Here is a 15,607-nt window from a genome sequence, read left to right as displayed (position 1 = left end):
TTACTCTCTGGAACAAGCTGATCATTTTTTAATTTGCCTTTAATTATCTTTAATTATTATCTCATTCTTCAAATGTAGAGGAAGGAATAATAACTTTTATCCTGCACTCACTTGCAGTCAACAAGGAGGAACGGGTTGATGAAATAAAAATGATGGACTCTTGAAGGGGTCAAATGACCACCCTATGATAGAGTTGGTGATGAAGGAGATGAAAGCTTGGAATAGCCTGACAACTATCCTTGATTTGGGGAGAGAAGATTTTGAAGTGTTTAAGTGGGATCCAGTAGCCTAATATCATAAAATTAACTTGGGCCAGGAGAAATGGGAAGCTCTCAGAGAAAAGAAATGGGAAAAAGAAATTCAGAAACATTCTGGTTTGTTTCTTTGGATGAGGAGGAAAAGGAAGCGTTACCTAAAGAGACTGAGTTGATTGCACAGAAAAGTCATCGACCACTTCAGATTTTAAGAGGACATACATAGAGGATGGAAGCAAGGGCAAGTGACTGAGGATGAGTACAAATGAGTATCTGCAAGAGTCCAATTTATCTGAGTTTGGTGATGAATGCTAAGGATAAGAAAAAGTATTTATTTGTTTCTGCTAGGTCTGTTAGAAGCAAGAAGAATCTCAGAGAAGGAATGGAACCACTACCCAGAGTGGATAAAATGGTGATAATGGGATCAAGGTGTGAAGGATGAACTGATCAAAACTTAGAATAATAGATTATAGCTGGAAGACTGAGGATCATTGCTAGGATTTGAACCCAGTTCCTCTGACTCAAGACCCAGTGTTCTTTCCAGTTTATCAGAATACCAAACAAATTCTTATGTGATTATAAACTGAGAGGCCATCTGGTACAGACCCCTAACATTACCGATGAAGATACCTAAGCAAAGAGAGGTTCGGGGATCCAGGATCATAATAGCAAGTAAGTGTCCAAGGTAGATTAAACTCAGGTCTTCCTGAATCTGAGTCCATTGCTCTATCTAATCCATGATCATAATGGATCAATAACAACTTGGAGGGAGGTATGGAGTGGAGTGACTCTAGAAACCTTACTATTCCACATTTTTGGTATCGATGACTTGAATGAATAATTCACATTTATTATAGAATTTTAATGTCTACATAGCATTTGTCTTTAAAACAACTTTATGAAATAAGCTGTTTAAGTGTTATTATACTCCTTTTATTGCTAGGAAAAATAGGCTCTGAGAAATAAAATTATTTGCCCATTATTGTTCATACTAAATGTCTGAGGCTAGATTTGAACACAGTTTTCCTGGTTCCAGAGTCAAAGCCAAATGTCTATGATTCCTATTCTATTACTTCATGATACACCTACATGAAGACATAGATGGCAAAACTGAAAAGTTTGCTTCCATAAAACTAAAGGTAAGGCTTGCACATTAGATGAAGCAGCTAGGTGGCACTGTATAAAGGACTGGACTTGGGGTCCAGAAGACCTGAGTTAAAATCTTGCCTTATGCATTTATTTATTAGCTGTTTAAACCTGTGCAAGTCACTTAACCTTTCTCAGCCTCAGTTTCTTTATTTGTAAAATAACACACTTCCAAAGGTTGTTATGAGGATCAAATAAGAAAACATATATAAGGTACTACATAAATACTAGTGGTATTGTTAATGATGATGAGAAGGAGAAGGAATTGGGATGTAAAAGTATTTCAATAGGGGGAAGCTAGGTTGCTCAGTGCACAAAGTGCCAGTCCTGGATTCAGGAGGACCTGAGTTCAAATCCAGTCTCAGATATTTGGCACTTACTATCTGTGTGACCCTGGGCAAGTCACTTAACCATCATTGCCCCACAGGAAAAAAAAAAAGCATTAGCCTAGAATTATTACCTAAATATAATAGGGTAAACTTAATTTGCATAAATGTAAAATTCTACATTTGGATAAAAAACTTTACAAGTATAAGGTAGATATATTAAGTTCAAGATGCCTATGTAATACAAAGATAGTTATATCTAGGAGACATTTAGTGATGTGGAATGGCAAATCAGGAGACATACCAGGACCAGATATATAGATTTGGGAGTCATTTATATAAAGAGGATAATTGAACCCACAAGAGTTTATGAGATTAAAGAATAGAGAGAAATGAGAAAACTGCTGAAGATAGAGCCCTGGGATATCCCATGTAAGTGGGACAGGAAATGGATGATGATTTAGCAGATAAAGGTAAAGATATTTACCCAGAATCAGACAGTTAGCTAGTGTCAGAGCCAAGACTTCCTAAGTCCAAGCCCAACACACTAACCACTGCATTGGGCTGCCTTATAAAGCCTTAACTCAACTAAAACTTGCAATTTCCCATAGAATTTCTAAGGCATCCATTTAACAGTATGAGTTTTAGACAGAGTAGTAGACTAGTAAGGGAGAAAGCTCAGATTACAGGAACTTTTTGACATTCCTCAAATCACACCTAGCTACATGTTGTGCCTATGTCTCTGGCCACCTCGCCTGCCTTCCCAGGTGTTTAAAGACCTGTGGAGCTAAGATTTCCCAATAGCTCCCCTATAATTCAGTAGGGAGAAGGAACCCTTCATCATTCTTTTCAGAGATCTTGAGATGGAAGGGAAATAAGAAAATATTTCATTCAGCTCCATTATTTTACATATGAGGAAACTGAGGCTTAGATTAATTTCCTATTTCTGTGCTTTATATGGACTGTCTACCATACTTGAAATGCTCTTTCTGTTCATTTCCAATCACTAGAGTCCCTGGTTTTCCTCAAAGCTCAGCTAAACCTGCATAAGATCTTTCCTGATACTCTAGCTACTATTACCTCATCCTCAAAATTTTTTGTATTTATTCCATGTATTACATGTATGTAAACATATTGTCTTCCATAATAGAATGTAAGCTTCTTGAGGGCAGGAACTGTTTCATTGTTTTTGTTCATTATATCTCCATTACTGAAGTGACTTGTCCAGGGTGACAAAACCGCCAGGTGTCAGAAGCAAGATTTGAACCTACATCCTTGGCCTTCAGAGTTTATCCTCTTTCCAACCACAATGCCTACCAGTTTATAGCTAACATTTATATAGTACCTTAAGGTTTACAAAGTGCTTTACATGTTTTATCTCACTTGATCCTCACAACAACCTTGCTAGGTAAATGCTATTATTCCTATTTTATAAATGAGGAAACTGAGGCTATGGGGAGTTAGGTGCTTTGCACATGAGTCACATAGTAAGTAAATGAGGCAAGATTTGATCTCAGTTGTTCCTTACTCCAAGTCCTAGTGATTAGCACATCAATCACACAGCCAGTAGTAATTTGTATGAGGCAGATTTTGAGGCAGGTCTTTCTGACTCCACCTCCAAGCAGTTAGCACTTAATTTACACAGTGATTTGTATGAGACAAGACTTGAACTCAGGTATTCATGACTCCAAGGCCAAAGCTCTAGCCATTATGTCACTGACAACAAAGGGTTGCCAAGGAAGAGTTCTCAGTGGCACTTCAAAAATTTCATTTATTTATTTAATTTTTAATTTATGTAACAAAACAAGCATTTCCATAACAAAGTACAATAAAAAGATGATTGCACATGAAACTGTAAATCTGTTATGTAGAACTTGCTATTCCTTTTAAATATATAATAAAGTCATTATGTAAATTTCTTTTTTTCTTTTTGTCCTTCCCTCCCTCCACCCTAGAGATGGTTACCATTAGGCACAAATATGTATATATGTAAAATCATCCTATACATACTTCTATTTATCAGTTCTTTCTCTGGATACAGATAGTATCTTCCTTCATGGGTCCATTATACTAGATTTGGGTATTTATAATAGTCAAAATCACTTATTTGCTCAAAGTTCTTCTTAAAACAATACTGCTGTTACTGTATACAATGTTCTCTTGGTTCTGCTCATTTCACTAGTCATTATTTAGTGCAAGCCTATCCACGTTTTTTCTAAAATCATCAAGCTGATAAAAGATTTTTCAAAGATTTCAGAGATCCTAATCCCGTGGAAGAGTAGAGGATATAAGTATTATTCTCCCCCTGAAAGTCAAAAACTTAATGAAAGTAAGGTAAATTAAAAAGATATTCCCAAAGTCTAGTCACATGTTTCTAGGCTCCTATAACTCTAAATTAATTTCTTACCTATGACATCTCAGGACTTTGGATAGGGCCCAACATGGCTTCATGGTTTGTCAGGGAGCTTCAGAAGACTCAGAACAGTGAACATTTCAGAAAAGAATCCATCAGTTGGTCAAAGATTTATTAAATGCCTACTGTGTACCAGGCATTGTGCATCAGATTTTTGTAATCCTGGCTCCAAAGAACTATCTCTTAATCACTGCAGCTCTGGCTTTGAAACCAAACCTCCTAGGGTCTGTCCCTTGGTGGTACACTACAAAAACATTAATGTGGAAGCGAGGAAAGAAGCTGCCAATGGCTCTTCGGGTCTCTTACTGTGCTAGGGCTTGTTAGGAACCACAAGGTGATGTCATGAAGTTTCATGCTGCTATGACTTTTATCTCTGCTGCATTTAGGCAGTCCTCAAGGCCCTTCAAAATCTTATCTACGGCTGGTACAGAAGATTCCCGAGTCCAGTTAATAAATCTCTCCAGCACTCCTACAAGCCCAAATGACTCTCTTTTTCCTTCCTGACAGTCATCAGGCAAAGAACAAAACTACTTCACTTGGTAGAATAAACAAACAATCCATTAGGAATCAGGAGGGTAGAAAAATCAGTGGTTTAAACCTTTTAGTTTTAGTTGCCTTTTAGAGGCAGCATGATTCTTCAAGTAAAGAAGGCTGAGGAAGGCAGAGTGGTATGGTAAAAAGAGTATTGTACTGGCATCATGGTATCTGAATTCAAATCCTGGCTCTTTCACTTACAATCTGTATGACCTCAGGAAAGTCACAATGCCTCTGGCACTCAGTTTCCTCATCTGTCAAATCAGGGAAGGTATCCTGGGCCAAATCTAACTCAGGCTAGTCCAGTGGTTTAAGTTTAGGATTAGAACAAGATGAGATACTCATAGACCATATAAGACGTATCAAAATTAATTTACTCAATAATAACATGGAAATAATATTTGGAAGAGATACAGCACTGGTTCTGTTGAGTATAGTTGCCCTCACCTTGTATTTACGATGATGATGTGCCAAGTCAGAAAGATATGTTGACTCAGTTGGCAGTGAGATGTCCCATCAACTTGAGAAACACCATCTTCTCTTGCTCTGTGCTATTCTACTTTAGGTGACCAAGAGTCCATCGAAGGGTCCAAGCCCTAGAATCTAGAACAATTAAGTTTCGTGGTTCAGTGTCAGAGGAATCAGAAGGAAGGAGGGAGAGGATAGAGAAAAGGGAAGAGGAATCTGCAAACCATTGCTGAATAGTCTAGGAAGCATAGAAGTAAAGTCCCCTGATAAAAATAGTTGGTTAGACAATTCAACATGGACTTTTTGTGTTGACAGAATCTTTAACTCCCCAACCTGACATATTGCATGTCATGGAAAGATGGTTTATGCAGAACTTGCCTGACTGGCTAATTAGCTCATGGCCAAAGTAGGGAGAAGGTTGGTCCCCATCTCTTCAGCTGAAACCTTGCAAGCAGAATACAGAACCTATGCCCTCAGACCTGTCAAGAAACTTCAGGAAGAGATCGGAGATATTTTACCATTGTCAGGAAGATGAAGAGGTGGTAGGTGTTTTTTCCTAGTTTTACTCACCAACCAGAAACAGCCTAGAAGTCATCCAGTCTACACACACCCTGCCATTTTATAGATAAGAACTGAGGCTCAAAAAAATTAAGTGACTTGCCCAAGATAATACATGGCAGATATGAGATTTGAACCCAGGTCCTGTGGTTCCAAAACTAGCACTCTTTTCACTGCTAAATATGGGAATAGATCCCAAGAGAAGTATCAGGACTTAATCTCAACAATTATAATGACATCATTCTCCTTCAGGCATCTTTCCCATACTCCAACACACTCTCATTCCCCCTTATTCCAATGTTCTCGTGATGGTCTGGGTCCCATTCATTTAGAGAAAAAGTACACTCTAATAAGGATATTCAGGCTAAAGCATGAACAGTTTAGTATGTTATTCCTTTCTCCTCTTATGTCAGTTATGATTATTTTTTCCAAAGAGGATCTGAGGTAGAATGCAATATATAATCCCAAGGAAAAAGTCTCCAGTGATGGAATTTCAGGCTTCACAATTCATGGGAAGGGGAGACATCTTGTCATCATGTAAGCCTTTCTAGTGATCCTCAAAGTTATAGCACCTACCTTGAGAAACATAGCAGAGTCAATTTTATGCCAATTTCATAGAATACATAAAGAAAGAGTTTGTAAAGTGCAGGGAATAAAACAAAATGAATTGACAGATAATCCTAACATAGTAGGGCCCAATATTGCATATATGCCTATGTTTTGATAAGAAGAATCAATGTCATTCTACTCTAGCATTCCCATTTTGGGTAGTATTGACTGAGAAGTGAGGACACTATTAATTTCTGAGAAAAAGATAAATCACCTGAGGCAGACTTCATAAAATGAACCAGCCTGCCCCTGGTTTGCATATGATTGTACTGAGCATATGTTGTACTCCATAGAAAACAGGTGGTAAACAGTTTTTTTCCAGAAAAGAATTAGCACAAAGGTCAGATTGGTTGAATACTTCAGGCTCATAGCTTTGAAAACTTTCTATTCAGGGAAGTGATGAAATTTAGAGGTGAGACACATACTGTATAGAAAGCTAAGAATGATGTAACAATTGATGCATTTCCATATATGAATATGATTTACTAATCAGATTATTTTCATTTTTCCATGGACACGATACTTCAGCCAAAGTGAGGCACTCTTTTCTCTGTTTCAGACCATCCCTTCTCATCCTATATATTTCATGTCTGTCATATAAATCCTCTCTATATAATCTGCCCAACTTGCTGGAGGCTTCTTTCTATATCTTGGAACATTCCGTGTTGCCAGTTTAGCCTTTGGGGTTGTCCATTTGGAACCCCGACCCGATTGTTGCAAAAGGATCTGCTAAATTCCTTCTAAGTACGTGTTTCTTGGATGATATCTTTCACACTGCTTGCTTCTCACACAGAGGTCATTGTTAGAAACATATATCAGCCTATTTCTGTCTGTCATGGATCTCCATTTCCCTTTGGTTCATTTGCAATTTTTATTCTTTAGATATGTTCGTATCTAACACCACCATGTAGCATCATTTTTGGTATCAGGAAGAGACATTACCTTATTGAAACTACATTGTAATTTGCTTAATAAAATCCAATAAATCAACAACCATTTGTTAAACCTTTATTATGTGCTAAGTACTATGCTAGGCACTAAGGATATAAAGACAATGATGTAACAATTCCTGCCCTTGCAGGAGCTTGCATTCTGTCTAGGGAGAAAACAAATACACATACAAGTGCATACAAAATACATACAAAATAAATACAACATAATTTCAGGGGAGACATACTAGGGATACAAGGGAGGATCATGAAAGGCATTGTAGGCATGAGTACCAGCCTAGGGAAGCTAGGTTCCTCTACAGTGCACAGAGCACAGGACTTGAAATCAGGAAGACATCTTCCTGAGTTCAAATCCAGCCTCAGACATTTACTAGCTCTGTGACCCTGGGCAAGTCACTTAACCCTGCCTGTCTCAGTTTCCTCATCTGTAAAATGAGCTGGAGAAGTAAATGGCAAACTGTTGCAGTACCCTTGCCAAGAAAACTAAAAATGGGATCATGAGGAGTTGAACATGACAACTCAACAACGACAAAAACCAGCCTGCGAATAAAAGTATATAGAAAGAGGTGACAGGATCTCATGTTTGAAGGAGAGTGAGGTAAATTTGTTCAGACTATAGACTATATGAAGGAAAATAACATGTAATAAATCTCTAAAGATAGGTAGGAGTCAATTTGTGAAAAAATTTTCAATGCCAAAGTAGCTTGCATTTAATCTTAGAATTAACAAGAAACAGGGAAGAGGCATGGTCAGATCTGTGCTTTAGGAAAATCAATTCTGCAGTTGTTTGGGGGAAGGTATTGAAGAGGAGGGACACTTGAGACATGGAAGTAAATTAGCAGATTATCATATAAGGCAAACTTAAAAGAAAGTATTTGAAGTTCAAGCAAAAGAAACATTTCAGAAAGATACATCCAGGAGTCCTAAGGGGAAATTTGACACAAAGAGGTAGGAAGGATGGAAATCACAGGATACAGAAATATATCCCATGTAATAATTGTTGTTGTTTGTTCTTTCTCCAAGAAAACCATGGAATCAGGGTGATGTCATTACTTGTACTGAATTAGATTTAAGTTAAGGAGGACTATACAAAGTCACCCACCTCACTCTCTCCTCCAGAGCCATCTGGGTTCATTGGCAAGTTATATATCAGGATGCCTGGAGATGGTCCTGGATGTTTTGAATAGAATTTTATTTTCCAAAATCTATGTAAAAACTAAATTTTAACATCAATTTTAAAAAATTTTGTGTTCCAACTTCTCTTCCTCCCTCCATTCCCACCCCCCACCCACAAGAACTCAAGCAATTCAAAATAATTTATACATGAGTAGTCATGGAAAAATTCCCATATTAGCTAGTTGTGAGAGAAAACAGTAAAAAAAGAACCAAAACTTCAGATGAAGGAATTGTCAAAGAGGAAATGAAAAAAAAAATTAAAATGTGTTTCCATCTGTTTTCAGATACTATCAGTTCTTTCTCTGCAGATGAGCTGCAAACTTCATAAGTCTTTCAGGGTTATATTGGATCATTGCCTTGCAGAAAATAACCACATGCTTCCCAGCAGATCATCCCCCACTATTGCTATTATTTTGTATACAGTACATTTCACTCTGCTTCAGTTCATGTAGGTCTTTCCAGGTTTTTCTGATAGTATCCTGCTTATCATAACCTTTATATAGTACCTTAAGCTTGACTGAGAATTTTTTTCATAAAAGCCCAGCAAAGTAAGTACCATATGGGCAGCTAGGTGGCAGAGTGGACAGAGCACCGGCCCTGGAGTCAGGAGGACCTGAGCTCAAATCTGGCCCCAGAAACTCAACACCCACCAGCTGCGCGACCCTAGGCAAGACACCCAACCCCAACCACCTCACAAAACAAAACAAAACAAAAAGTAGGTACCATACATTTTGCCATTGTAATCGATCATCATAACTATTTCCCTCCATCCCACTCCCTTCCCATGACATTTACTCTATTTTCTTTTTACCTATTCCTCCTCAAAGGTGTTTTACTTCGGACTATCCTCTCCCTCACTCTGCACTCCTTTCCCCACCCCTTCCTTATCCTCTTCCCCTCCCATTTTCCTGCAGGGTTAAATAGATTGCTCCTCCCAATTGGATATGAAAGCTATTCCCTCCATGAGCCCACTCCAATGAGATCAGGATCCCTGAGCTAATTCTGTGTTCTAAATTTTTCTTCCTCCCTCCCTCCTCAACCCTCCCCGTGAGATCAAGCAATTCAATATGTCACACTGGTGCAGTAATGCAGAGAACATCTTCATCCTCCTTGCAAGTGTTTTGCTTTTTACTGCTCTCTCCCCCAATCTGCCCTTTCCTCCTTCCCTTCTCCCCACCCCTTTTCTCCCTCTTCCCCCCCAGGGCAAAAATATATTACTATATCTACTTGAGTATGTATGTTAGTCCTTCTTTGAGCCAATTCTGATGATATTAAGGTTCACTCATTCCTCAACTCCTTCCCCCTCTTCTACTCTCCTCCATAAGCTTTCTTCTTGATTCCTTCATGTGAACCACCTCTCCCCCGACAATCTCTCCCCTTCTCCCTCCCCCAGTTTATTCCTCCTACATCTCAACCCTATTTTAATGATGTCATCATGGATTAGTTAGGTGGCACAGTGAACAAAGCACCAGCCCTGTATGCAGGAGGCCCCAACTCCAAATCCAGCCCCAGACATTAGACACCCCACCCTGTTTGCCCTACAAGGAACAAAACATAAATGCTTTACAGATATCATCCCTTCATATTCAGTTCAGCCCTGTCTTCTGTGGATTTCTAACTGAGATAGTTCTTATGATTTCAAAGTATTAATCTTCCCATGTAGGAATGTAAATAGTTTGATCTTTTAATATCCCTCATGAAGTCTTTTTCCTCTTTACCTTTTTATGCTTCTCCAGGATCTTGTATTTGAAAGTCAAATTTTCTATTCAGTGCATCACAAGTGCTTGAAAGACCTCTTTCTCATTGAAATCCCATTTTTGCCTCTGAAAAATTATACTCAGTTTTGCTGGGTATGTGATTTTTGGCTAAAGTCCCAATTCCTTTGCCCTCTGGAATATCATATTCCATGCCCTTTGGTCCTTTAATGTAGAAGCTGCTAGATCTTGCTTTATCCTTATTGGAGCTCCACAGTATTTGAATTCCTTTTTTCCAGCTGCTTGCAGTATTTTTTCCTTGACCTGGGAGTTCTGGAATTTGGCTATAATATTCCTGGCAGAGCCAAGATGGTGGAAGAAAGACATTAAACCCACAAGACTCCTGATACAATCACCCCAAAAATAGCAATAAAAGAACACTTGGGGCAGAAAAAAACACAAAAAATATGGGCTGAGAGTTTTCTCCAGCTATAGATAAATTTCAGGGGGCCATGCTGAGCCATGAATAAAGCCTAACCCTGCAATCGGGCCGACACACCAGACACCTGCCAGAGGAATTTGCCCCAGTGCCTCAGAATCGGCTGGAGCACAAGCGTCTTCTGGAACCGAGCATGCACGTAGTCAGAATGAACAGCTGGCCCAGGGCGTGTAAGTGCAGGGGTACCACTGGACTGGGGGAAAGGATTTGACTGTCCCACCCCAGCGGGGAACCAGGAAGAAATCCTGAGTGGCGAGAGACCCAGGTTGGGGAGGGGAGCAGGAGAGCGGTCTCATTGGAAGCTGAGAACCACACCACAGAAAGCTTTGCTGGTTGGTTACTTAGTAAAGTAGGCCTGAGGTTGTCTCTGGACCTGAGAACAGGCCAGGTGAGATTAATGCCTGCCCCCTCTCGACCCAAAACACCTGGGACCCTCTGAAGCTGAGAACAGGAGTGGAGCAGAGAAGCAGCCCCTCCCCCCCGTCCCCCCAGAAGAGAGTTTAAAATCAAATGAAAGTGAGGCCAGGCAGGCTGAGAAAAAGCCTAACCATCCCCTGGGCCACGCTGTAGCTTGAACAGTGTGTCCTGGAAGCAGCACCACACTTTAAGAAGGAGTTAAAAGCCAAGAAATAGTAAGCCAGGATGAGTAGGCAGAGAAAGCAGAAGACCATCAAAAACTTCTTTGGGGGTAAGGTAAACCACAATACAACCTCAGAAGAAGATAATAACAGCGTCAAAGCTCCAACATCCAAAGCTTCTAAGAAAAATATGAACTGGTCTCAGGCCATGGAAGCTCTCAAAAGGGACTTTGATGAGAAAATAGGAAAAGTCCACTTAAGTCTTTCCAGGTTTTCCTGGAATCTGCCTGCTCATCATTTCTTATAGCACAATGGTATTCCATTACATTCATATACCACAACTTGTTCAGCGATTCCCCAATTGATGGGTGTCCCCTCAATTTCCAATTCTTTGCCACCACAAAGAGAGCTACTATAAATATTTTTGTACAAGTGGGTCCTTTTCCCTTCTGTGTGATCTCTTTGAGATACAGACCTGGTAGTGGTATTACTGGGTCAAAGGGTATGTACAACCCCATAGCCTCTTGGGCATAGTTCCAAATTGGTCAACAGAACGGTTGGAACAGTTTACAACTCTACTAACAATGCATTAGTATTTCAATTTTTCCACAGTCTCTCCAACATTTATTATTTTCCTTTTTTGTTATATTAGACAATCTGATAGGTGTGAGGTAGTACCTCAGAGTTGTTTTAATTTTCATTTCTCTAATTAATAGTGATTTAGAACATTTTTTTCATATGTCAATAGTTTTGATTTCTTCATCTGAAAACTGCCTGGTCATATTCTTTGATCATTTCTCAATTGGGGAATGACTTGCATTCTTATAAATTTGATTTATTTCGCTATATGTTTTAGATATGCAGCCTTTTTTCAGAAACACTGACTATGGAAATTATTTCCCAGCTTTCTGCTTTCCTTCTAATTTTGGTCAAATTGTTTGTTTGTATAAAAACTTTTTAATTTAATATAATCAAAATAATCCATTTTGCATTTCATAATATTCTCTATCTCTTGTTTGGTCATAAATTGCTCTCCTCTCCACAGATCTGAGAGGTAAACTATTCCTTCTTCTTCTAATTTACTTGTAGTATCACCCTTTATGTCTAAATCATGTACCCATTTTGACCTATTTTGGTATATGGTGTAAGATGTTGGTCTATGCCTAATTTCTGCCATACTATCTTCCAGTTTTTCCAGCAGTTTTTGTCAAATACTGAGTTCTTATTTCAGAAGCTGGAATCTTTGGGTTTATCAAACAATAGATTATTGTAGTCATTTACTACTGTGTCTCCTGTGCCTAACATATTCCATTCATCTACCACTCTATTTCTTAGCCAGTACCAAATAGTTTTGATGATTGCCACTTTATAGTATAGCTTGAGATGCAGTATGGCTAGCCCACCTTCCTGTACATTTATTTTTTCATTAGTTCCCTAAAAATATGAAACACTTCACGAATTTGCATGTTATCCTTGAGCAGAGGCCATCCTAATCTTCTCTGTATCCTTCCACTTTAAGTATATGCATTGCCAAAGCAAGCACCTGTGTGGTTTTTTTTTGTTTGTTTGTTTTTGTTTTTTGTTTTTTGGTGAGGCAATTGGGGTAAGTGACTTGCCCAGGGTCACACAGCTAGTAAGTGTTAAGCATCTGAGGCTGGATTTGAACTCAGGTCCTTCAGAATCCAGGGCCAGTGCTCTATCCACTGTGCCACCTAGCTGCCCCCCTGTGTGCTCTTTTAAAGTAAAAGGACATAACACTTTTTAATTGTATTTTTATTTGGGATATCAAATATATAACACTTCAGTGCAAAGTTGTATTTTTATAACTAGGAAATCAAATTATAAAATATAAACAATATCAAATATAAAACCCTCTGTTTAATGAAAACCCTTCATAACTTGCTCCCTTACTACCTTTCCAGGCTTTTTATCTCATGCAAATACTCTGTGATCCAGTGACACTAGCCTGTTTCCTGTTGCTCACACATGACACACCATCTCCCAACTGTAATTTTACTGACTGTCCTGCTCCTCCCCCTACCCCCATCCCCATTCCCTCATGTCACTTCCCACCCTCCACCTCACCCCCATGTGTAGAATTTTCTCTCTTCATCTTTCCCCTCTGCCTTCCTGACTTCCTTCAAATCTCAACTAAAATACCATCTTTAGCAAGAAGCCTTTCCCGCCCCCCCCTCAATGATAATGCCTTATTCCTGAGATTCTTTCCTATTTATACTGCATCTATCTTGTTTGTGCATAATTGTTTGCATGTTATCTACTCCATTAGACTGTGAACTCCTTGGGAGAAGAAACTTTTTATCTTTCTTTGTATTCCACAGTGCTTAGTACATAGTAGGCACTTAATAAATATGTCTTTACTTGAAATCTCCATCTTCTAACTGTACTACTCAACAGCTGTCACAGTTGGGACAGATCAGTATCCTAACCGGTCATGACCTTTAGTGGAGGGTCAAAGAGTCACTTGTCAATATAGTTCATATTTCTCCAGAATAATTATTACAACTCATTAATACCATTCCATATACAACTATTAGTTGATAGTTTTAAGTATTTCTTCAGTTACCTGGATTCTCCCTCACTGAATCCAGTAAGAGGCAAACCATAATTTTTAAAATCTTGATATAAGCATTTACTTTAAAATGAAATTTTTCCAGCATGCCCTGGGTTCAAGCCAGATGTACCCCAATGCTCTGCATCTTCCATAGCTCCCTTTAATTTTATAACATTAAGCAGCAAGAATTGATGCACGGAAGGATTGTAGTTCAGCAACAATGTCCACCAAATCACTTTATAAAAACTTTTTAATGAGTGTTGAAAAGGGTTTTGTGGTGAACTCCAGCTTTATGCATTCATTCATTCATTCATTTGCACACAGGCAGTATTCCCATTTTACTTTATCTTTCTCTAGAAATCACATTGTAAAGTGTTTGCATAAAACCAAAATTATAATTGGAGGTTGTATTCCTGACCAAGTAGCTAGCAGTTAACAAATCATAGATATAATTTAAAATGTGTTGTGGGGAAAAAAGCAAAGATATCAAATATAAAACACTATAATCATTGAAAATAGTGCAATTATGTTCAAGGTTTTTAAAAATGGTCACAAATATACTATTCAGATAAGGTGTGAAACTCAAATAGAAATTTATCCCTGAGCTGCTAACTGAAAACTACCAATTACTATTATCTATGTTGTATTATATTTTTTATTTATTTTCTTAAACATTTCCCTATCAAATGTATTTATTTATCTGTCATTTTTAAATTTATGGAATACTTCACAGATTTATGTCATCTTTTCACAGTGGCCGTGTTAATCTCTATATTGTTCTAATTTTAATATACATGCTGGCAAAGTGATCCCCTCCAATTACATTCTTTTGGGTGGGGGGGGGGCAAGGCAATGAGGGTTAAGTGATTTGCCCAGGGTCATACATCTAGCAAGTGTCAAGTGTCTGAGGTCAGATTTGAATTCAGGTCCTCCTGAATACAGGGTCAGTGCTTTATCCACTGTGCCACCTAGCTGCCCCCTCATATTACATTCTAATCTGGTTCAGGTGCCACTCAAGAGTTTTTACCTCAAGTTTGACACCTCTGGAACAGTGTATGATAAGTATAAAAATAATCATAAATCTCAAATGGGCTTATGATTTCTCTTCGATCATTGACTAGAAAAATGGAGAGCAAAACCCATCCATGACCACTCATCCTGTGCAATTCTTGTCCCTCTACTCCCATAAGTAATCTACAAGAGATCTTCCTCCTTTTCTTATACCTTGAGAGTATCACCGGAAAACTCTAAATATCTGCTTGTCATCTCTTCCCCTCACTGTCTATGCTAGGACCAATATTTAGCAGGAATTCCGCCCCCCGCCATTCCCCCTGCCATATTCCTGATATAGGTTAGGCTGCATTTTCCCTAAAAGGCAATAATAATAAGGCCAAAGCTTAATTGGCCCTGGGATGGGAACAGGCTCAATCTGTACCTTTCTTAATCCAGCTTTCTGATGGTCTCACTGTGCTTATGTGACTTCCTGGCCACCTAAAGGGCTTCAAAGATCCCACCCAGACAGGGTAAAGAGAAGACCACACAAGTGAGAAGGTTCCAGCTTTTGACCAGATATACTTCCATGTGGGTATCAGACATGCCTGTGTAGCTTAGTTTAGTGCTACTGTATAACTTTGGAATGTTATAGCTAAGTAAATCTGCTTTTATTAACTGTTCAATGACTAATGAGTGCCTCATTTTGTTCCAAATCAGTCCTGAACTTACAGGGTGTCAGCATCAGGCTTTCCCCTAACATGACCCTTAACAGCCCATCTTCTCTTCTTATCATACAATTCCTTTACAAGAGGTATTATTCTGGAAAGACTTACATGA

At 38.7% G+C, this 15,607-nt stretch overlaps 1 non-coding gene and 1 pseudogene across 1 annotated transcript; both read right to left on the bottom strand.

Annotated features, from left to right (window-relative positions):
• Positions 1-12,641: 12,641 nt before the first annotated feature.
• LOC122737594 lies at positions 12,642-12,746 on the bottom strand. The gene has a single exon (XR_006354417.1). It is a non-coding gene; the product is annotated as a U6 spliceosomal RNA (small nuclear RNA).
• Positions 12,747-14,488: 1,742 nt separating this feature from the next.
• Positions 14,489-14,586, bottom strand: LOC122737748 (annotated as a pseudogene).
• Between the last annotated feature and the right edge of the window lie 1,021 nt (positions 14,587-15,607).

Source organism: Dromiciops gliroides, chromosome 1 (genome assembly GCF_019393635.1).
Source record: "Dromiciops gliroides isolate mDroGli1 chromosome 1, mDroGli1.pri, whole genome shotgun sequence".
NCBI lineage: Eukaryota > Metazoa > Chordata > Mammalia > Microbiotheria > Microbiotheriidae > Dromiciops > Dromiciops gliroides.
This window is presented reverse-complemented; position numbering and strand designations above follow the sequence as displayed.